This window comes from Phaethon aethereus (genome assembly GCF_964289735.1).
Source record: "Phaethon aethereus genome assembly, chromosome: Z".
Lineage (NCBI taxonomy): Eukaryota > Metazoa > Chordata > Aves > Phaethontiformes > Phaethontidae > Phaethon > Phaethon aethereus.
Genome location: NC_138577.1, coordinates 60,187,816 through 60,211,234, shown reverse-complemented (window position 1 = coordinate 60,211,234; position 23,419 = coordinate 60,187,816).

Genomic DNA, 23,419 nt, shown 5'->3' with positions numbered 1-23,419 from the left:
AGTGTGAGTGCCAGCAAAAGATTTGAGTCTTTGCTTCTATGGCGTGGAAGTCATTGCTGCAGGTTTTTCCTTTTGAATCAGGGCTGTGGCTGGGCTGCAGGGCACAGAAGGGGCAGGGGCACAGTGTTGGTGGGGTTGTGAGAAGCTTGCCAAGGAAAATGGAGAGCCCCAAACAGCATTGAGGCCTGTCTTGTTCTGCGTGGAAGCCATAGCTGGTGGCTGTGGGTTTGTTTGTCACTCAGGTGAGGTGGAAGGGGGGTGGTGTAGAGGAAGCGCAGAGCCATGCTCTTGGTGGGGCTCTTCAGGGACCATGAAGGGAAGTTTACGAGCAAAAAGAGGTTTCGTTCCTGGCTTGCTGAGTGCTTAGAGAAGCAGCTGTTTGCTGTCTGCTGTGAAGCGTCCCTGTGGGGCAGGGTGGGCAGGTAGGTGAGTGTAGCAGTGAGATCGTAGAGGAAGCACAGAGCCCTGGTGTTGGTCGGCCTCTTCAGGGACTGCCAAGGAATGCTTCCAGGCAGCCAGCGCTTTCCTTCCTGGCACTCCCATTGTGTGAGATACCAAGGTGGTACTTCTGCATATTGGAGCACGGCTCGTAGGAATGTGAGGTACGTGGTGGTAGAGCAAGAGCAGATCCCCGGTGTTGGTGGGGCAGTGAAAGGGCTGCCAAGGGGAATACGAGGGCTGTCTTTCAGTTTGAGCATTTCTGCTTGAGAGCCTTGTCTTGTCCATATTTTGGGTTGAGACGACAGTTGAGGCAGCAGAAGTAAAATAGCTCTATTGGTGTGTCTGTAGAGGGGCAGCCGTGTGTTCCATTAAGAGGCAGAGCAATTTTTCAGAAAGTTAACCCCCTTGTGTTCCAGTCAATCCTCAGATATCAGAGGGACTGGGGGCAGCTGAGCTTAGGTTCTGAGTGATGCCCAAAGTCAGCGTTAGTTGTCCGGTCGCGCCCATCACCTCCGTTGGACTATCATGGGCCCGGATGCACTACTAACATCACACTGCCTGCTCAGTCAGACACCTCCTGAATTAAGATGGCCACACTCCAATGTACGGTCACATTCAGGGACAACCCGCTCGGCTGAGTCAATCAATGGTGTGATTTATTGAAGCAACAGATGCACAAATTCTCTTAGATTGCCAGTGATAAATTCACTGTCTGCAAAGCTTGCGCAATAAATTGAATACGGCCAGGTTACACATGCGTGGAGTAATAAAGCAACTCCATAGAGATTCCTAAAGTTCCCAGGGATTCAGTAGGGATAGCGGAGTGTTTGAATCTTACCCAAAGGCATCGCAATGGGGGGGGCAAGAGAGGATCAGCCCATCGGCAGATCCTAAAGGTCAGGATTGATGGTATCTTGGCTGACATCCAGCTCTTTTCAAACCGTTTTATGGTGTTTTACTTTGCAGGTGGAGCTTGAGTGACTCTTTATCATGATTGCGCCAAAATGCTCTTGCTTTGTGTTTAAAGGCACAGACTTGGAAAAATTCAGTGCGCAAGCTCATTGAGGGGTGGTTGCACTTTGGGAGGTCGGTAACTTTTGAGATGGGTGTGCGTTTTGGTATTATACTGATATTATAATAAGCGAACTAAACTCCGAGTACAGCATTTCATCAAAAGTCGACAGACTGTTGACCCAAGGCGTCGAATGTGCAGCTTATTCATGTACGGTGTGTACCTTTAGATTCCTTTGTTCACAGAGCGTGGCCACAATGTCTCCACTCCACGCCACTCTCCACGCGATTTCTCACAGAGTCAGCACACCAAGTTTCCCTGATGTTGCCAACATCTGGGGTTGCCTAGGGAATTGCCATGGTACAGACTTATTGCACATTGGCTTCATTCAACCCTGTTTCAATGCTGTTCTTAGAGCGTGACTATAAGTTTAATTTCTAAGTTGCCCCCCAACAATTATTTCACAGGGGATGCCAAGGAACATTTCCAGGCAGCCAGAGCTTTCCTTCCTGGCACCCCCATTGTGTGAGATGCCTAGGTGGTACTTCTGCATTTTGGAGCAGGGCTCGTCGGAATGTGAGGGGCATGGTGGTGGAGCAAGAGCAGACCCCCCGTGTTGATGGGGCTGTGAAAGGGCTGCGAAACTGGTCTGAGGGGCGGCTTTCATTTTGGGCACTTCTGCTTGACAGTCTTCTGTTTTCCGTTTTTCTCTTTTTGAGAGAGTCTGTGTTCAGCGTGAGCTAGCAGTAAAAGCACGGGGTAGCAGTATTGGTGGGTTTACAGAGGGGCAGCCAAGGAAAAGCGAGAGACCTCTGCAGCATCCCTGCCTGGCTTGCCCAGAGTAGAAAGCCATAGCTGGCAGCTTCGGATTTGATGGTGTCTCAGGCGAGGTTGAAGGTTTTGTGGTAGAAGAAATGCAGAGCGTCAGTACCTATAGGGCTCTTAGGGGACTGCCAAGGCAGTGTGAGTGCCAGCAAGAGATTTGAGTCCTTGCTTCTATGGCGTGGAAGTCATTGCTGCAAGTTTTTCCTTTTCAATCAGGGCTGAGGCTGGGCTGCAGAGTGCACAGAACAGGCGGGGGCACAGTGTTGGTTGGGATGTGACAAGCTTGTCAATTTATTCCTGATTTCGGTGACAGTTTTGGTGACCCAGATGGGACACCACTTGTGAATCTCAATGGATCTGTGGGATCACGGGACCTCCAGCTGGCACCGAGGGATTCTCGGGGAGAACCTCCGATCCCCGGACCGAAGAATTCTGAGCAAGTCCCCTGGAAAGGTATTAATGCTTTTTTTAAGGGATTGAAGGAATGTGGGTTTGAGTCCCACTAATCTGCTCGTAAGGTGTGGTGAAAGCAATGCAGAGTAGGGCTGAAAGGGACCTCTGGAAAGGGTGAGGGTATGAGACGCTCACAAGTAACGCCTGCTTATAAGTCATGGTGAAAGCCTCGCAAGATTGGGCTAGGGGCCCAGGAAAGGAGGTTGGGATTTCTGGCAGGGGGCCGGAATCCTAGAGGGAGCTTCAACAGGGGTTTGGGTCCCTCTGGCTAGTGCCTGGGTTAGTGCACAGTCACAACCACTAGTCTTGGGAAGATGGGTATACTTCGGAGTAAGAAACCCATCCCACAGAAAACACCTTTGGGATGTATTTTAGGACATTGGAAAGATCTGGGAGGTGATCCTCTGACTCGGAAGCAATTAATTGAATATTGCAATCATTGGTGGCCAATGTATAAGTTGGACAGTGGGGAGAAATGGCCAGAAAGTGGAACATTACAATATAACACCATCTTGCAATTAATGTTGTTTTGTAAGAAGGAAGGTAAATGGGAAGAAATGGCACATGTTGATCTGGGGTTTTTTTATGCTATGCAATCATCCAGAATGGCAGAGACAGTGCGGAATATACCCACATGATTCTATGATAATGATTGTGAAAAAGGGAAAATGCGATGAGAACTTGAAAGGGGGTTGTTCTACTTGTAATACTAAAGAGAATTGCTGGAAAAGTGGAGCCAAGGAGGAAGATATTGAATTAATGGTTGTTCCTCACCGAAGGTGGGAAGGGGGAAGAGCGGTTCAAAATTTGGAGGATGATAATCCTCCTGCTTCTCCCAAGGAAGGGGCAATAGGGGGATTTAGCCCAGTTTCAGGAAGAACACGCGGAAGGAGGGGGCAAATAAGACCAACTTCCCTCCAAGCCCCTCTCCGAGAGGAATGATGGTCGAGTAGTGGTGAAAGTTCCTTTCTCGGTTACTGATTTAAGATCATGGAAAGACAACTGGTAGAAAATACACAAATTTGGATCCAGAAAACCCAGAAGCAGTGATACAATTGGCCTCTATATTTATGGGACAATTGGTCCCAGACATTAGAAAGAAACTTCAGAAATTGGAAGGGCCTGAGTCTAGAGATTTGGGAAAAATGCTTGAAATTACCTGTGCTGTATATAATAATAATAGAGAAAAAGAGGTGAGGCAAGCCCGAAGGGATGGAAAATTATTAGCGATTTTAACAGAAAATAGTAGAAGAGGTAGAGGAAGAGTACGGGGAATAAACATTGGAGAAAGGAGGAAAGTAAAGCCCCGATTAGCGGAAGACCAATGTGCTGTTTGCAAGGAGCGTGGGCACTGGAAAAGAGAATGTCCTAAGGCAGGAGAACTAGATCCGGCTCTCCGGGCAATTGAATTAATGACTCTGGATGAAGAACTATGGAGGGGACCGGGGGAATCAACCCTAGCTGAACCTCTGGTTACATTGAAGCTAGGGAATGAAGAAATAGAATTTCTGGTAGATACAGGAGCTACTTACTCAGGATTGAATACATGTAAAGGGAAATGAGACGGTAGTGTATGCACCACATATGGTAATAACCATTGGCTATCCCCCAGCAGAATGCTGAAATATCAGGTTGTCCTATTGGAACAAGGTGATGTGGAATTGAAAACCCGACTGATTGTTAATCCAGCAATATTCTTATCAACAGAGAATCCAACAGGAAATTTAGAACATGATTGCCTGTTAACTATTGAGCAAGTCTTTTCCAGTAGACTGGACTTGAAAGATGAACCTCTGGAAAACCCTGATCTGGAGTTATTTACAGATGGAAGCATTTTTTTGCAAGAAGGAAAACGAAAGGCCGGATATGCTGTCGTCACCACCTCCAAGGTAACGGAGTCAGGGACACTACCTATAAATACCTCAGCCCAGAAAGCAGAATTGGTGGCATGAAGGCGGGCTCTGCAAATAGCAGAAGGAAAAGGGGTAAATATTTGGACTGATTCTAAATATGCATTTGGTGTGATCCATGCTCATGGAGCCATCTGGAAAGGAAGAGGACTACTGTCAGCCCAAGGAACATCAATAAAGTATAAAGAAGAAATTCTCCAACTCCTGGAAGATGTGCAGAAACCAGAGGAAGTGGCGGTAATGCATTGTAAAGCTCATCAATTTGGTCAGACGACTGTAAATATAGGTAATGGACTGGCAGACAAAGCTGCAAAAGAGGCAGCAGAACAGGGTATCCTTGCACTGGTACCAGTAGAACAAACAAAATTTCAACATTTAAAACCAAAATACAATAAATTGGATGAGCAGTTAGCAGAACAATTAAAAGCATCACAAAGTGTAGAAGGATGGTGGGTAACGCCAGAGAAACAGGTGATACTAACCCCTCAAGTTATGCTACAACTTGCAAAGGAGAAACGTGAGCAAACACACTGGGGAGTAGATGCTATGGTTTCGAGTTTAAAAACATCTGTAGTATGTGTAGGAATGACAGGAATAGTCAAATTAATAATAGCTAAGTGTCCAATCTGCCTTAAAAATAATCCCATGAGCCAAAGGAGACCACCTTTAGGAGTAACAAAACAAGGAAATTCTCCCGGAGATTATTGGCAAATTGATTTTTCTGAGTTACCCAGACAAAATGGATACAGGTACCTGTTAGTGTTAACTGATACATTTTCTGGATGGCCAGAGGCTTTCCCTTGCTGCACCAACAAAGCTAGGGAAGCAGTTAAGATATTATTGAAGGAAATAATACCACGATTTGGACTGCCAATGGGAATGTCCTCTGATAGATGACCACATTTTGTGGCAGAAGTAGTTCCACAAATCAGTAAAATTTTGGGCATAAAATAGGACCTACATACCCCCTGGAGACCACAATCGAGTGGAAAAATTGAGAGAATGAATCAAACATTAAAAAGACAAATAAGTAAGATTTGCCAGGAAACATCTTTAAAATGGCCACAGGCTTTACCATTAGCTCTCTTGCGAATCAGGATTCAACCAAGATCAAGAGACGGTGTAAGTCCATATGGAGTCCTGTATGGTAAACCGTACCAGACTCCTTTAGTCCCAGGGGATATGAAGGTAGCTGGGGAAAATTATTTGGAAGTGTATCTAATTTCTTTAGGAAAAGTCCTTGGAGCACTTTGGAGATACATTGTGCTGACTAGGTCACTTGCCTTGGGTACACCTGTACATCAGTATCAGCCAGGTGATCTTGCATATATAAGAACTTGGAACTCTGAACCACTGCAGGAAAAGTGGAAGAGACCATTCCAGGTACTGTTAACAACTTATACTGCAATCAAGGTAGGAGGAGTGGAACCATGGATACACTACACCCGAGTGAAGCAAGCCCCATCATGGAAGGTCATTAGTAGGGATTCAGAGACTGCAAAGTTGACTTTAAAACGTGTTTAAGAAACTATCATTGGAAGATATGGAAAAATGGGTTTTGATTTGGAAACTGATGATGTTGGGAGCATTGTTTGGGGTAACAATAGACCAGTTGGACGGGAAAGTTGAAGGCGAAGTAGGACAACTAATACACATCCCAAAAAGAACGCCAGAGGAGAACTTAATGATAGGATTGATAAAAGAATTTGCAAATTTACAAAATGTAACCCAAATAATCGCATGTCTTCCAATTCCAAGAGCAGTAGGTGAATCAGTTCCATGGGGAGTACTGACAACAGGTTTAAGCAACAAGGGATTTAATAATGAGAACATGAGTTGTGAACAAGTTCCAAAACTTGTGGGAACAATTAAAACAATTAAAACTCCAACAAAAGCGAAGATATACTCTGAACAAAGAGGACTGCGATAGGTTAGGAACAAAGGAGTCAAATAAATACACACCGGTGGCTACACTACAAAATCCAGCACCGGGAGGAACATGTGACTGTAAAGAATTAACTAAAAAGAATGTTAGTCAAGTGATCATGGAATGGAAATGTGGAAAAACCAATCAGACTAACCAAGGATCAGAGGTTATATGGGATTCAGTGTGGTCTATGACCATTTTCTCTCAGTTTCAAAATATGGCCAATGCTTCACGGTGTTTTACCTGGGACGGAACAGTCTTTACAGTTTTCCATCGGTCAATGAGAAGAGAAGCACATCCAGGGAAAAGAAAGACCTAGTACCCTGGTGGAATTGTAAAAAGCTATATAATTGCAGTACAATTGATAGAGCAGTTCCAGAAGTCCCTCCCTTAGCAGCTGCACTGAAATATGGGTGTTGGTGTAGAGGACTTAAGAATGATTTAAATTTGACTGATGTATACAAAATTAGAAGGGGATCAGTATTTAGTTGTAGGAAATCTACAGTTCAGAGCCCAGGACAACTGCCAGTTTGGGCAATGAGCGATGGAACGTGGACCACCCATTTATCAATGGATGGGAAAGTGAAACAAATTACTTTGGAATGCCAACATTATGTCCAACTTGGAAGAAAGCTCCTTTTAAAGGAGATTCTGAAAATTTAAAGTTAATACGGACAAAAAGATCACAAATTGATGATGATGATTGGAATGAGCCTTCGACAGGAGTAAACCTTGGATGGGCCTTAGAATCCTTTTTGAGTCCCTTGTCAACTTGCAGGAATAGGGCTTGGTTGTGTAAGTTGACAGGTCAAGTGGAAAGATTAGCCAGTATAACAAGGAAAGGATTTAAAGAGCTAAATTTACAGTTACAAGCCACTTTGAAGATGACCCTACAAAACAGGATGGCTCTAGATATGCTCTTACTAAAAGAACATGGAGTTTGTGGATACCTGAGGGATAGGATAGACCATTGTTGCATATATATCCCGAATGTTACCCAGGATGTAGAACATGGTTTAGATCTATTAGAACAAATAGAAACACATACTCAAGGAATACAATCAGATATGCAAGAAAATTGGTTGGATAAAATTTCTAAAATTTCCATCTAGGATGGAATTTGAGTTCTTGGGTGAAGTCTCTAATTGGTACTGTGTTATTATTATTGATAAGCTCATAGGAGGAGCAGGAGAAGGGTCTTCTCATAGGAGAAGCAGAATTTCCACATTGGCCACTTGTGCTGGTGTTATCAGGGTTATCTTTGTAGAGGTCAGTTCTTTGCTGGCCGAGGCGGGAGGCAAGGATTCTTGGCACAGAATTACCAAGGGAATTCATTCTCTCATATGAGCTGTGCACAGAGTGCTGCCCCAGCCTAATGCGTGGGGGCCCCAATACAGAGGAAGGAGTATGTTACAATGCAGTTGAGTAGACCAACCAAATTACTCATGTTAAGAAGTGGGCTAATCACTTACTATTGCGTGTGTAATCAGGATGTGCTTGCCCAGTGCAGGTGGTGTGAACGTAAGGTCAGTGGTGTGTTAATCTACATTGTTCTAAACCAATGTCCGCTGCCGGGGCGGGGGGAGGGCTTTATTCTGCATTCTGCTTCATCTGGTCATGGTTATACGCCTTTTTTTTTTTTGAAAGGTGAATCTTCTAGTGTTTTGTTGTCAGTATGGGGTGTTCTCAGCCAGGAAGAGCTGAGGTAAAAGCTCATCGTCCAAGGTAGTGTTGATTCTTTTAAGCAAGTCATATTGCAGTTAGCATCTTGCCTTTCACATTGCCAAAGGGTACTTCTGAACTATGGGGGAGCAATGCAGGGTGGAAAGGCACTGGCACGTGTGGCCTGTTGTTTGCTGGCCCTCACGCCATCAAAGCCCTCTCCAGAGGAACCTTTCATTGCCATGGCCAGAAAGGCGAGGGTGAAACTAACAGTGACCCTCAGGCCAACTACCCAGCCAGCTTTCATAAATGCACAGGCGTCTCCCTGCTGTGGTTTGGACTAAACAGCATTGAAAAAGGTGAAAGCAAATACATCTGGGGGCATAGAAAGCATTACAAAATGCTACGGTTAGACAGCAGGAAAGCCTTACACACAGGGGTCAAATCTATACCCCCAGTGGCGCTACAAATCCAGTTAGCATTAGACTGTATTAACTGCTCAAGGGAAGGTTATTAGGAGTAAGTGTTCTGCTCAAAAGAGACTATACAGAGGATACACACCGCGAGCCACCCTGGAGTTTCACTTGCGTGACTATGGAGAGGACATGAGGAGGTGGGATGGAAAACCTACCTCGACCCTAGAGGCACAATCACACGCGAGCTGCAAGGAAAAAAAATTATAAAAGGAGGTTCGGGATCCTCCAGCAAAGTCGTCACTCCACTTTCCAGTGGGCAGTTCCCCAGAACGAATAGAAGGGCTGATCTTACTTCTGATCCTCCAGAAGTGACTTCTGATTCATATTTACAGGAAGTGGGTAACGAGTACTATGACCAGGACTAGCAGGGCCTGGCTCCAGCCAGGCAGAGGAAAGGGACAACTAGGTTTATTGGGCTGTGTGGATTAGATGGCCTGGCACATCAGACCCACAGGAATATATGGCTTTAGTGGACACCCGTGCACACTGTACCCTAATGCCATCAAGCCATATAGGGGCAGAACCCATTTGTATTTCCAGAGGAACAGGGAGATCCCAACAGCTGACTGTACTGGAGGCCGAAGTGAGCCTAACCGGGGATGAGTGGCAGAAGCACCCCATTGTGACTGGCCCAGAGGCTCCATGCATCCTGGACGTAGACTACCTCAGGAGAGGGTATTTCAAGGACCCAAAGGGGTACTGGTGGGCTTTTGGTATAGCTGCCCTGGAGAGAGAAGAAATAAAACAGCTGTCCACCTTGCCTGCTCCTTCAGAGGACCCTTCTGGTGTGGGGTTGCTGAGGGTTGAAGAACAACAGGTGCCGATCGCTACCACAACACTGCACCGGTGGCAATATCGCACCAACAGAGACTCCCTGATCCCCATCCATAAGCTGATTTGTCAGCTGGAGAGCCAAGGAGTGATCAGCAAGACTCGCTCACCCTTTAACAGCCCCATATGGCCAGTGCAAAAGTCTAATGGAGAGGGCAGATTGACAGTAGACTATGGTGGCCTGAATGAAGTCACACCACCACTGAGTGCTGCTGTACCAGACATGCTAGAACTTCAATATGAACTGGAGTCAAAGGCAGCCACGTGGTGCGCCACAATTGATATCGCTAATGCGTTTTTCTCAACCCCTTTGGCGGCAGAGTGCAGGACACAGTTTGCTTGCACTTGGAGAGGTGTCCAATCACCTGGAATCGACTGCCCCGGGATGGAAACACAGCCCTACCATTTGCCATGGTCTGATACAGACTGCACTGGAACAGGGTGAAGCTCCAGAGCACCTGCAGTACGTTGATGACATCATCATATGGGGCGACACGTCAGAAGAGGTTTTCAAGAAGGGGAAGAAGATGAGTCAAGCCCTTCTAAAAGCCCGTTTTGCCAATTGGAGATCCAATTTTTAGGAATAAAATGGCAAGATGGATGTCATCAGATCCCAATGGATGTGATCAACAAAATAACAGCTATGTCTCCACCAACTAACAAAAAAAGAAACACAAGCTTTTTTGGGTGTTGTGGGCTTCTGGAGGATGCATATTCCAAATTACAGTCTGATTGTAAGCCCTCTTTATCAAGTGACCTGGAAGAAGAATGAGTTTGAACAGGGCCCTGATCAACGACAAGCCCTCCAACAAATTAAGCAGGAGATAGTTCATGCCGTAGCCCTCGGGCCAGTCCGGGCAGGACAAGATGTTAAAAATGTGCTCTACATGGCAGCCGGGGAGAATGGCCTTACCTGGAGTCTCTGGCAGAAGGCACCAGGAGAGACCCGAGGTTGACCTCTAGAGTTTTGGAGTCCAGGATCTAGGGGATCTGAGTCCCGCCATACTCCAAGTGGAAAGGAGATATTGGCAGCGTATGAAAGCATTCGAGCTGCCTCGGAAGTGATTGGTACTGAAACACAGCTCCTCCTGGCACTCCAACTGCTGGTGCTCGGATGGATGTTCAAAAGGAGGGTCCCATCTACATATCATGCGACTGATGCTATGTGCAGGAAGTGGGTCGCGCTTATCACACAGCGAGCTCAAATAGGAAACCCCAGTCGCCCAGGAATCTTGGAAGTGATAATGGAGTGGCCAGAAGGCAAAGGTTTTGGAATATTGCCAGAAGAGGAGGTGGCGCGTGCTGAAGAGGCTCTGCCATATAATAAACTGCCAGAGAACGAAAGGCAATATGCCCTGTTTACTTATGGGTCCTGTCGTATTATAGGCAAACATCGAAGGTGGAAAGCTGCTGTATGGAGCCCTATACGACGAGTCACAGAAGCTGCTGAAGGACAAGGTGAGTCAAGTCAGTTTGCAGAGGTGAAAGCCACCCAGCTGGCTTTAGCTACAGCTGAATGAGAAAAATGGCCTGCACCAGTATCTGGAAACACTGAATGATGCAATGAGCTGTTAAAGACTACACTGAGAGCAATGGGTGATGGGACATTCAAACATTTGGATAAACATTTAGCAAAAGCCACCTGGTTAGTCAACGCTAGGGCATCTACTAATAGAGCCGGCCCTGCCCAGTCAAAACTTTTACGTACTGTAGAAGGGGCTAAAGTCCTTGTGGTGCACGCCAAAAATATGCTGGGGAAGACAGTCTGGGTTACTCTTGCCTCCGGCAAATGCGAACCCGTTTGTGGGATTGCCTTTGCCCAGGGACCTGGGTGCACTTGATGGGTAATGTGGAAGGATGGGGAAGTCCGATGTGTACCTGGAGGAGATTTGATTTTGGGTGAAAATAGTCAATGATTTGAATTGTATTATGTTAATTGCTACACAATAGGGTATGAAATTACTACTATGGTTGCTGTCTACCGTATCAATGGTATTACAGGAAGAATCACCCAGACTGATGAGGAATGAGCTTTAGTGAAACCAAGCAACATGCAGCTGTGATGGAACCAGAACTGGCTTCAGCAGCTTACGCCCAACAACTTCCTCGCGATCGACATCTTCGACCTGCAGTGCATGGGCATGGACCGTGCCAGATAACAAGCCAACACCACATACCGTCTCCCCTGCCCTGAGAGACTGCTACGATGGATGAAGCCCAGAGTCATGGAGCCAATGGACTCCACACACATTGATAGCCCATGGACTAAGAGAATGGTACCTGCGTGTATATATTAAAAGACAGGAAAAGTAATAATCGGTAATTGCAATGTATTGAAAAGTGTAGGACCCAGGCATGATGTAAATGGTATGGAATAAGGGGTGGATACTGTCCTGGTTTCAGCCAGGACAGAGTTGGTTTTCTTCACAGAAGCTAGTGTGAGTCTGTGTTTTGGATTTGGGATGAGAAAATGTTGGTAACGTGCTGATGTTCTGAGTTCTTTTTAAGTAGTCAGGGACAGCCCAGCTTCTCGTGCTGGCCTCCTAGCAAGAAGGCTGCGGGTGCACAGGAAGCTGGGAGGGGACACAGCCAGGAGAGCTGGCCCAGGCTGGCCAAAGAGCTATTCTGTACCATATAACGTCATGGCCAGTACATAAACTGGAGTTAGCTGGGCAGGGGGCGGAGTTGCTGCTCGGGGACGGGTGGTGAGCGATTGCTGTATTGGCCATGAGTTCTTGTACATTCCTTTGTCGGTATTATCATTGTTATCGTTGTTGTTTCCTTCTCTCTTGCTGTCTTATTAATGTGTTTTTATCTTAACCCATGACTTTCTTCCCAATGTTCTCCCCCGTCCCACTGGGGGAGGGACAGTGAGCGAGCGGCTGTCTGTGTGGTGCTCAGTTGCCAGCTGGGGCTAAATCATGACAGGCAGAAAGGGGCATCCATGGGGCACAGCCTCCCCCAGGGGCCGCTCATGACTCTGCTGTTCTCAGATGTGGCCAGCTAGCACGGCGATACTGAGGGCAGCAATGGGCTGCTTTGGCACAGGGCTGTGGTCTGGGGCCTGCAAGGAACAATGTCCCCCGCAGAGCATGGTGACTGGGCTGGGAGGCATCGCTTGGGCACAGGCAGGGACCTGGGCCACAGGCACACCCTGCAGCCCTACTGAACGGGCCACAAGACTCACTTGCCAGCCTTATGCTGTCAAAGAGTGGCTGGAGCTTCTTAGCCAGCACCGGAGCAATGAGACTTGAGTGTCAACCCCAACGGGAGCCAGAGCATATTGCTGAGCACAGGCAGCACTGCCACACTGGTGTCACTGTAGGCAACCCTCCAGCTGCTCCGTGGTCTACAGCAGAAGAAGAGTACAGCAGAACAAGTGAAACGCACCCCATATAGTAATATAGTGACCAATTACATTGGTGAAAACGCTGCCACTAAACACAAGCCACCACTATGGCTAGGAGAACAGAAGATGGGAGGTAAAAGAGCAGGGCCCTGGCATGGAGAGCTCAGCAGTAAAGCCACAAGGATATGGGAGAGGGAGGCACAGCAAGAGGAGAGACAGAACTCATTCCTGCATGTTCTGTGAGAGATCCCTGTGAAATATGTTCATCTGGTTCATGTGATGAAGTGTAGCCTTTTGTCCTACATACCCTTGTATGACCGCAGCCTAAGTCTAGCAGAGTGGTTAATGTATATAGTTCTTGCCTCTTGCGAAAGCCACCTAGGGAACGTTCTGGTATATCAGCTCAAACCAATTTGACCACTGACCGCATAGTATTGTGTAAAGAGAAACTTGTAAAGTGCATGCATAAAGTTTGGGGTCATCCTGGGGTGACGCTGAGGAAGATTCGAGAAGACCCTAGAAGGAGAAGAGGGCACGCGCCGAAGAAAACACGCCTATTCATGAATATGGATTAGTATAACGGATATAAACCAAAACCAGGAACTGTACGGTGTGCGTCTTGGTAGAGCAGAGACTCCCGACGCACCCAGCGCTGTTTGCTTGCCTCTGTTTGTTTAATAAATTATAAAGTTAAATTGGAATCCTGTCTGGGACTCAATCATTTATCTCAATTGGGGGCTTGTCCAGGATGGTCTTAGTTCCTGAATTCTGACTTGATCTAGGAGGTGTGCCCCACCATTTGGTGGCTCCTGATCAGGTCGGGTCGGGACTAACACCATCCTGAACCTGAATAGGGGCAAGCAAAGGAATTGATTTTTATGAGCTCCCTTGCCGGCTGCAGTAGTTTATTTTGCCCGTAATTCTGCACATGAAGATCCGAACGAAGATGACAGAGTCGTAAGTATTTAAGGCATATACCGTTCGGTTGGGTGGGATTCAGTTGCCTGTGTGTGTCTAAGAGTGTGACTGAGACGGAATATAGTTCCGAAGCGAGTGCGGAGGTCTTCTAACCGTGGTTCCAATCTCCCGCGAGGGACTTGGCCGGTGAAGGACCGAAGCGGTTCCTATAGGATTCGTGGGTGAGTGAAAGCCTCCTACAAAACACTCTTACTAAGGTAACCAAGGGCTGTAAGAATTGCCACATTAAAATTCCTAGATGGGTCACATGAAATCAAAGACCCAGGACCAGAAGAAAGGGAGCAAATTACCAGACATAGCTCCGGAGAGTCCATTAGGAAAAATGATTAAAAATTGGAATTATAGGGGCCCCAGAAAAGGAAAAAGTAAATTAAAATTGGTTCAATATTGCATGGTTGAATGGCCAAAGAAGCCTTTGAAACCACATGTCTTTTAGCCTGTTTTTGGATCTTTTGAAGACTGGATTTGCCAGGCCTTAAATATATATGTTAATTCAAAGGAACCTTTTAGCCAGGAGGGAAGTGATTATGCAGGATTATGGAACAGAACTTTACGTCCTTTTCCAGCCTCAATACTTACATTAAAAACAGATGAAAAGTTTGAGGAAGAAGAAGGAGATAAAAATGAAAAGGGAAATGAAAAAGATGATAAATGAGAGCCACTGGATAACCTAGCGCCTCCATATCCTAACAATCCATCTCCGGCGGCGGCTCCCCCTCCGGTGGCCGTAGTACCTCTATCAGTACCACCGTTGCCCCTACCTCCACCACCAACAGCACCGGAATTAGATCCACCTCCGGCTGCATGTACAAGAAGTAGGACTGCTGTATCTGAGGGAGCTTCTCTATATCCCTTATGAGAAGTACCCCTCCGAGGCAATCAGGGAGGCATTGGGTTTGTGGCAGTCCCATTAAATACCACAGACGTAGGAAAGTTCAAGAAAGAAATGGGGACCCTGTTAGATGATCCCCTCAGAGTAGCTGAAAAACTGGACCAATTCCTAGGCCCCAATACTTATACCTGGGAAGAAATACAGTCCATTTTAGGGATCTTATTCACTGCTGAGGAAAGGGGAATGATTAGACAAGCTGGAATGAGAATTTGGGGAAGACAGAACCAGGCAGGACCCCCGGGAGATCAGAAATGGCCAAATGTGGATCCCCACTGGGATCATCAACAATCCCAAGGAAGACAGAATATGAGGGATTTGAGAACGTTATTCATACAGGGAATAAGGGAAGCGGTTCCCCGAGGGCAAAACATTAATAAAGCATTTAATGAACAACACGGGAAAGACAAATCTCCAACAGAGGTTGGAGAGGTTGAGAAAAAACCTACAAACGTATTCTGGAATTGATCCGAATACAGTGGCAGGGACCGCACTCCTTAGAACACAATTTGTAGCTAAATCCTGGGGGGATATTAGAAGGAAATTAGAAAAATTGGAAGATTGGCAAGAAAGAGGATTAGAGGAGTTACTTAGAGAAGCCCAGAAAGTCTATGTTAGGAGGGACGAAGAAAAACAAAAAGCAAAAGCAAAAATTTTTGTAGCAGCAGTAAGAGAAAGTCAGAAAAATAAGACTCTGTCTGGAGAGAAAAAGGAAAAAAGAATAGAGCAGACACCCCGGGGACTCATCGAGAAAGATTTACAATTCCCGTCTGTTACTACTGTAACAAGAGGGGACATGTTCAGAAGAACTGCCGTAAGCGGGAACAAGATGAGAAAATGTTCAAAGAATATTAGGGGTATCAGGGGCTCTATCTTCTGGGGACTTCAACATCAACAGAGCCCTTGATAAAATTATTAATTGGTCCCCATAAAGAGGAAGTTTTGTTTTTAGTGGATACAGGGGCCGAAAAATCAACCATTCAAAAATTTCCAAAAGGAATAGAAAAAGGGAAGAGCTATTTGTCAGTAGCAGGGGCAAAAGGAGAGCCTTTTAAAGTAAGTATCTTGAAAAATGTAGAAGTAGAAACAGAAAAGAAAATTTGTCTTAATGATTTCCTTTTGCTCCCTGAAGCGGAATACAATTTATTAGGAAGGGATTTGATTTTGAAGTTAAACTTGAGCATTCAGAGTCAAGGGGACAAACTGCAGATTAAATTATACACTTTAACACAAGAGGATAAAGAAGCTATTAACCCCTCAGTGTGGTATAAAGAAGGGGAAACTGGAAAGATAAAAATGGACCCCATAAGCGTTCAAATAATAGATCCGCACCACCCAATTAGAATCAAGCAATACCCTATACCTATGGAGGGTCGAAAAGGATTAAAACCTGTAGTTGACAGACTTTTGGAAAAAGGAACCCTAGAACCATGTATGTCACCTCATAACACGCCCGTTCTTCCCGTAAAAAAAACGGACGGGTCATACAGGATGGTGCAGGACTTAAGAGCTGTAAATCAGCAGACAATCACTAAATTCCCTGTGGTGGCAAATCCTTTTACTTTATTGAGTCATATTATCTCCCAAACATACTTGGTATAGTGTAATAGATTTGGAGGATGCTTTTTGGGCCTGTCCTCTGGATGAAGGATCCAAAGATTATTTTGCCTTTGAGTGGGAGGACCCTGAAACAGGACGAAAACAACAGTTAAGATGGACTGTGTTACCACAAGGGTGTACGGAGTCACCAAATCTATTTGGACAAACCTTGGAGAAAATCTTACAAGATTTCACAATAATCAAGGAGGTAAAATTATTACAATATGTGGACGATTTATTAGTAGCAGGAGAAACTGAAGAAAAAAGCCACCATGAAATTGTTAAATTTTCTAGGGGAGAAGGGATTAAAGGTGTCCCGATCAAAGCTACAGTTTGTAGAACAGGAAGTAAAATACTTAGGACATTGGCTGAGTAAAGGAAGGACGAAGTTAGAGCCTGATAGGGTATCTGGGATTCTATCCTTAAGACCCCCACAAACTAAAAAGGAAATTAGGCAAATATTAGGATTATTAGGATATTGTAGACCATGGCTTGAAAATTATAGTGAAAAGGTAAAATTCCTATATGAAAAATTAACCAATTCAAGTGGTTTACTGAAGATGATCAGAGATTCGAGGAAATAAAAAAGACATTAATACAAGCACCAGTACTGAGCCTCCCAGATCTAGAAAAACCTTTTTATCTCTTTGTGAATACATCAAGCCAGACAGCATATGGAGTTCTTACTCAAGACTGGGCAGGAATCAAAAAACCCGTGGGGTATTGTTCTAAGTTACTTGACCCAGTAAGCAGAGGATGGCCTGCTTGTCTCCAAGCTTTGGTTGCTACAGCATTATTAATAGAGGAAGTTAGGAAGATTACCTTTAGTGCTCCTTTAAAGGTGTATACCCCACACAATGTCAGAAATGTTTTACAACAAAAAGCGGAAAAATGGTTAACGGACAGCCAGATCCTAAAGTATGAAGCAATACTAACAGACTGCCCTGACTTAGAACCGAGGGTGACTTCTGCTCAGAGTCCAGCACAATTTTTGTTTGGAGAACCATCAGAGGAATTACAACATAACTGTTTAGAGGTAATTGAGACCCAGACTAAGGTGAGACCAGATTTAAGAGATACTGAGTTGGAAAATGGAGAAGCGGTTTATAGATGGCTCCTCCCGAGTGGTAGAAGGGAAGAGAAAAGCGGGATATGCAATAATTAATAAGGACTTAGAACTTGTGGAATCAGGACCTCTGAGTCCATCATGGTCAGCTCAGGCTTGTGAGCTGTATGCCCTATGTAGGGCCCTGGAATTATTAAAAGAAAGAAGCGGGACTGAATTGCCTAAGGTAGGGAGGATAAAATATTTATTGGTAATAGTAGATCATTTAACACAGTGGGTAGAAGCTTACCCCGTAGCACGAGCTACGGCACAGATGGTGGTAAAAATTTTACTAGAACATTTGATACCTAGATATGGGATAATCCAGTACATTGATTCAGACCAGGGCACACATTTTACTATTATGTCAATCATTAGGTATTCACTGGGAATATCACACTCCATGGCACCCACAAAGCTCGGGGAAGGTAGAAAGAATGAATCAAACAATAAAACAACAATTAGCTAAATTGATGATTGAGACACAAATGCCCTGAACGAAATGCTTACCGTTGGCACTTCTAAACATAAGAACTAAACCACACAGTGAGACTGGATTATTGCCATATGAAATGTTATATGGCATGCCTTATTTTCAAGGAATGCCTCTGGGGAACAATGTAATTGAGGATCATAGTATCCAAAAATATATAATTACCATTGGAAAAAGATTAAAGGAATTAAGAGAGATTGGGATGGTGGCCCAAACACCACCTTTAGGATTTGCTTTCATTTTGGGCATTTCTGCGTGAGTGTCTTCTGTTTTCCGTTTTTCTCTTTTTGAGACAGTTTGTGTTCAGCGTGAGCCAGCAGAAAAAGCATGGAGTAGCAGAACTGGTGGGTCTGCAGAGGGGCAGGCAAGGAAAACTGAGAGCCCTCTGCAGCATACCTGCCTGTCCACAGTGGAAGCCACAGCTGGCAGCTTTGGATTTGATGGTGTCTCAGGCGAGGTTGAAGGTTTTGCGGTAGGAGAAATGCAGAGCGCCCGTACCTGTAGGGCTCATAGGGGGCTGCCAAGGCAGTGTGAGTGCCAGCAAGAGATTTGAGTCCTTGCTTCTATGGCGTGGAAGTCATTGCTGCAGGTTTTTCCTTTTGAATCAGGGCTGTGGCTGGGCTGCGGAGTGGCACAGAAGGGGCAGTGGCACAGTGTCGGTGGGGCTGTGAGAAGCTTGCCCAGGAAAATGGAGAGCCCCAAAGAGCATGGAAGCCTGTCTTGTTTTGTGTGGAAGCCATAGCTGGTGGCTGTGGGATTGTTTCTTGATGAGGTGAGGTTGAAGGTGGGGGGCTGAGGAATTGCAGAGCCGTGCCCTTGGTGGGGCTCTTCAGGAACCGCGAAGGGAAGTTTACGCCCACAGAGAGGTTTCATTCCTGGTCTGCTGTCTGTGAGAAAAGGAAGTGGCTGCTGCCTGCACTGAAGCTACAGCATAGGGCAGGTTGAGCAGTGTAGCAGTGAGGTCGTAGAGGAAGGACATAGCCTTGGTGTTGGTAGGCCTCTTCAGGGGCCGCCAAGGAACGCTTCCAGGCAGCCAGAGCTTTCCTTCCTGCGTTCGAGTGCAGAGGACTCCGCGGTACTAGCCCAGTTGGAAGAATTGCAGTCAGCGGCACGGACGCAATGAAAAAGAAAAAGGAATACGTTGCAACGGAGAAGCACCCAATGAGGTGAGGTGAGCAACCAGGACGGCATGGGGCAGAACACATCACATGAAGAAGGGGCGATAGTCAGACTCCTGCTGCATATGCTCTCTAAGAGAGGACTGAAATATGATGAATATACACTTAGAAGGCTCTTAATTTGGTGCCGAAAGAAAGGGTACCCCTCCGATCCATCTGTGACTTTTAAGGCAGAGACATGGGAGGAGATAGCAAAAATGTTATGGGAACATATTGGGAACAGAGATAAAACCGCTGCAGAGTTAGTGACGTCGTGGAAGTTGATATTAACCACATTAAAAGCCTTGAAGGCAGAGAGAAAAGCTGCAGCTGGTATGGAGGAGGCTGTTAAACCGCCTTCAACCAATCCCTTCTTAACCGAGTCAGAGGGTCCAGACCTTCAGCGGCTCCGACTGCACCTCGTGAGGTGCCAGATGCACCTGGTGAACTGGCTGCATTAGGTAAGTCAGAGAAACAGGTCTACAATGATATATGTGAGGGCAAGACAGGACAAAGTTGCCCAGAACAATGTACTCAATGTTCCCCTATGTGCCTGTGTGAAAGATTGATGGGCGGTCTTTACCACCCCCAAAACCACCCAGACTTAACCGATCGAAAGCCGTAGTTTTGAAGTCCTCAGCTGAGTCCCTGCCACCTTTATGGCCCCCGTTGCCTGATAGCAGCGATGAAGAAGAAGAGCCTGTTGTAGAGACTATAGGGAGGCAAGAACCTAGAATGAAAGGCGACCCTAGAGAGCGGTGGAAAGACATTTTTTTAGGAGCAATGAAAGAGGAGGAAACGGAGTTACTGATGGCATTTCCCATTAGTGTACAGCCTCACGGGCCCGATCGCTGGGACCCATTTCATTGGGACTTGATTAAGGAAGTGCGGAAGGCAGTACAAAATTATGGCTTGCAATCACCTTTCACGCAAGCTCTATTAGATAACATATTCACGGGAATATGTTCTTACATAGAAGAATCCACGGTTCTTACACCATGGGATTGTCGGCAGATGATAGATATGTTGCTGACACCAACCCAAAGGTTATTGTGGGCAGACAGATGGTATAAACTCTGTATGCAAGAAGCTCTGAGAAACCTGGAGCGTCAAGACGGCAATCCGCTTCAGAACATTACTATTGAACAAATGACAGGCCAGGGACCGTTTGTGGATGTTCGATTGCAAGCTCGGCTGCCTTTAGAAGCCTTGCAATTAGCTGAGCGACTAGCGTTGAATGTGTTGCAAACAGTCCCTGAGGAGGGAAAGAGGCAACCATCTTATACTCAAATTAGACAAGGGAGAGATGAACCATATATGTTTTTTGTTGATCGTCTGAGAGACGCTTTGAATAAAGTGTATACCAATGAAGACGCAAAACTAGCAGTGTTGTTGAATTTAGCGGTAGAAAACGCCAATGTAGACTGTAAAAGAATTTTGTTAGCTTTGCCAAAAGAAGCAATGTTAGTACAAATGGTAGAAGCCTGCAACAGAGTAGGCTCTGCCACACATCAGGCAGAGACACTCGCAAGCGCCTTTGCAGCAGCAATTAAGCCATTTATAAATGAAAAGGGGAGAAAAAATGTTTTAGTTGTGGAAGAACAGGCCATTTTAGAGCTCAGTGCAAGGCCACAAGGAAAGGACCTAGGCAGATTGAGACAGGTCATAAATCCTTCCAACAAGGACCTTTTCAGCAAGGAATAGGCCCAGCAGGAGCACCATGTAGTCGATGTCAAAAATTTGGTCATCAAGCCTCAGAATGTTGTTCAAAGTATCATCGGGATGGTGTGAAATTGGGGAAACGGGCGACCGAGCGCGAAGGCACCCCGCGCGATGACACAAATGGGGAAGCACCACCAGGCTGCTTGGCAAGCCTTAGCCCCCGAACCAGAGGAGTGGACATGGAAACAACAGTAGAAGTTACCTTACGGGACACATCGGTTTATGATGTCCCAACTAATGCGAATGGACCATTAGGATATGGGTTGAGTGCTTTGTTATTAGGACGATCTTCAGCAACAAAGCAGGGACTTTTTGTTCTCCCTGGAGTCATTGGCGCTGATTATACGGGAACCATCAAAGTAATGTTGTGGACTCAAGAATTTAGTTCTAGGGTAGATCCCTCGACAGGGATCACTTTGGCAGTAATCAATCACGAGTGACATCCCTATGCAGTTATAATACAGTGGATAACAAAGCTAGAATCAAAAGTGGACCCACTGAGAATTTTAGAGTGGGTCTTTTTGCCTCGGCAGCAGAGAAGAAACATCACCACAAAAGTAGAGTGTTTTGCAAATTTGATTATGAAAGGGCGCAACAGAATTATTGATATATCAGCAAAGGACACAAAATTTTAATACCATTACAACAAGAATATTTGACTTGGGCTTTGCAGCACTCTGTTCTCTTGCAAACTGCATTAGCAGGATTTGAAGGTGACATTCGGATTAATTATCCATCACACAAAATGTTTACCTTTTTTAAAAACCATGAAGCAGAAGAAAAACCAAAGTGTAGTCAATACCCAGTTCAAGGTGCTACAGGATGGTGGTGGGAAAACAGGCAAGGCAGCAATAGTATGGCGAGAGCACGGAGAATGGAAAGAACGGGTACTTGTTGTGCCAGGATCAGTTCAAAAGATAGAACTACAGGCAGTAATTGAAGCCTTTAAATTATGGTCTGAAGAACCTGTGAATATAATTACTGATTCTTTCTATGTAGCTGGAGTGCTCCAAAGATTGGAAGGTTCAATCCTCGGACAAGTACAGCAGGAACAGCTATATCAACAATTTAGAACGCTTTGGTTTTTATGGCAGAAAAGACAACAGCCTTATTACGTTATGCATATACGCAGCCATACCAACCTTCCAGGGGAACTGGTGGAAGGAAATGCAAGAGCTGATCGGCTGACTGCCGCAGTATGGGCTGGACCTGCCCCGGACCGTTGAGGTCAAGCACAAGCCTCTCATGCCTTTTTCCATCAATCTGCCAAAGTTTTAGCGAGACAATTTAATCTAAGTGCAGGTGACGCTAGAGCTATTATACAGACTTGTGCTGATTGTCAACAAATAGGCCCAGGAATCATGGTTACAGTGAATCCCCAAGGACTGCATTCACTACAACTGTGGCAGATGGATGTGACACATGTCACTGACTTTGGAAGATCTAAATATGTTCATGTCTCAATTGATTGCTATTCTGCAGTAGTTTGGGCCACTGCACAGACAGGAGAAACTAGTAGGCAGCATGTACAAAAGCATTTGCGAGCTGCATTCGCAGCCCATGGTATACCCCTACAAATTAAAACCGATAATGGTCCTTGTTATGTAGCCCAGTCAACCCAACGATTTTTTGCTCAAGGGGGAGTGACGCATGTTACTGGAATATTGCATTCCCCAACTGGACAAGCTATTGTTGAACACATGAATCATTCCCTGAAGTGCTTATTGCAAAAACAAAAAGGGGGAGAGGCTACCACACCACCCCAAGAACGTTTGAATAAAGCCTTATATGTGTTAAATTATTTGCGTCTAGCAGAAGGAGAAACAGTACCTCCCATAATAAAACATGTAAAAGGAATGACAGGAAGTCTGTTTGAGTTAACACAAAATGTGCAAGTAAAAGTTAAAAATTTGCAAAAGAATATGTGGGAAGGACCTTTTCAACTGCTAACCTGAGGACGAGGTTATGCTTGTGTCATTACAGATTCTGGAACTCGTGCGTACCCGCAACATGGGTAAAACCATAGGCGAAAGAGTCACCATCGTCGTCGTCGGACACATCTTGACACTATCAGGTGTCATCGCAATCTGGATGCCACCTCAGCCAAAAGAAAATGTATGGGTAACATTAGCAAATCAAACAGGACAAGACACCTTCTGTCTGTCTCTTTCCTCCCCAGGCAATCCTTTTTCAGTCTACCAGAAGGGTTATGGTGGCTGCGTGGAGATCAGTTGGCTGGGAAACAGCTGCCCGGGAACTGGTCAGGGGACTGTACCATGGGCGTCCTAGTTCCTAATTTGCAAATAATTAATCACACTGAAATTAGCAGTATCATTAGACGAACATGGAAAGCTTTTAAGGCAAAGTGCTCTATAACTACAAATCCTTTGGTAAGATATAATACTGGTTTTCATAACTTTATACAAACACTTTTTCCATCACTAGGAGTAGTTTCTATTGCTAGGAGTAGTACAGCTAGAATTGTTTGCCTTGTAACATTCTGCTATTGACTTAAGCATAGTTGATATGTGACTGCTGGATTATGGTAATATGCCGTGTGAACAAAGCCTACGAACCAATAGACGGGATG